Source organism: Mandrillus leucophaeus, unplaced genomic scaffold, assembly GCF_000951045.1.
Source record: "Mandrillus leucophaeus isolate KB7577 unplaced genomic scaffold, Mleu.le_1.0 Scaffold4, whole genome shotgun sequence".
NCBI classification, from domain to species: Eukaryota; Metazoa; Chordata; class Mammalia; order Primates; family Cercopithecidae; genus Mandrillus; species Mandrillus leucophaeus.
This window is the reverse complement of record NW_012104253.1, coordinates 13,907,148-13,908,829: the sequence shown is the minus strand read 5'-3', so window position 1 is coordinate 13,908,829 and position 1,682 is coordinate 13,907,148.

Below are 1,682 nucleotides of genomic sequence, written 5' to 3'. Positions count from 1 at the left end.
ACTAAATGAGTGATTTGTTTCCCCAATTACACCGGATTAATTCACACACTTCCAGATAAGACACTATTATGGAATGATTTTTATATATACATTCAACTAACATTTCCTAAGGGCCCACTATATGCCAAGCAACCCACTTAGCACTTTTCCAACAGTGTCTCATTCAATTCTCACATTTTGTAGATTAAAGATGTGAATCTGAAAGGGTGAAGTGACTTGTGCATGTCTACATATTAAACCGCAGAGATGGGATTTAGAATCATGTCTTCCAACTCCACATCCTTTCATGGGACATATTTTGCTTTTTCATTCATCCTACGGAATACAACAAAGTGTTCTGCAAAAATGAGCAACCACCAACTGCCAGTCTGATATAACTAGATGCTTGTCCACATTCTGAGATGGGACCGTATCAGATCAAATTACTTTGGTGCCTATTATAGCATCATGTGCTGAAAGAAGTGCAGTTGGCTGAAGATGAGCAACTCTTTCAAGTTATATTTTAACAGTGTTTTTGACCACTATATCCGGTCAGTTGTCCCAGTGTTCAGTAATAAATCAAAACTGTCATTTCCTTTGACAGTTAACAGCACTAATGAATTCAGTATAATCTCACCATCCATCAGAAAAATTTCTAAAATGCAAACTTGAAGCTGATGATTCACACAGTTAGAAGAGAGGGGGAAATAAAGCAGCACTCACTGTTTTCTACAAAACTAGCATTGTTTGCAAAATCCAGAAACCGAGCAGTTGGTTAACTACTAATAACAAGCAGGTTGCTCCTTGGTCATTTAGCAAAAAGCTGCTTGTTGCACCACAGTCGATAGCTGAGAAGCATATGACTTCAAGTACTTTTGCTGTACAGCAGGATTCCATACATATAAATCAGTGGATCATTATGTAAGACAAGAAAAAATTCAAAATCTTCGCACCAGAAAGCACCTGACACTGAGCGTGGCACAAATCCGAATAAATGTATATTGAGTAAACTATATAAAAGCCTTTTGAAAATATCAGTTGTCTATGAAATTGAGAGAAGAAAAAGCAAATTACCTGAATCCATATAGGTTATGTCAGGAACTAAAAAATATGAAATAGCTGGCTCAAGAGGTATAACAGATTCACAAAGACCAAAAAAACAATGTTTACAAATGTTGAATTAAGAAGCATGAATTTGAGATTTCTCTTGAATTAAGTCACCACACTGGCACCCAATGGAATGCTAATAGGCAATCTCAGTAGAAATAACAAAAACTGAAAGAACTGATGGACAGAGCTAACTTTCCAATCTGTTCAAAACAGAAACAACATGTACTAGTGAACACCTGAATTCTGTCGTTTCAGCTTTGTACCTTCACAATTAAATAATATCCTGGCCGGGCGCAGTGGCTTACGCCTGTAATCCCTCCCGCACTTTGGGAGGCCGAGGCGGGAGGATCACCTGAGGCTGGGAGTTCGTGACCAGCCTGACCAACATGCAGAGACCCCCTACCCTCGCCCGCCTGTCTCTACTAAAAATACAAAATTAGCCGGGCGTGGTAGCGCATGCCTGTGATCCCAGCTATCCCAGCTACTCGGGAGGCTGAGGCAGGAGAATCGCTCGAACCCGGGAGGCAGAGGCTGCGGTGAGCCGAGATCATGCCACTGCACTCTAGCCTGAGCAACAAGAGTGAAATTCCGTC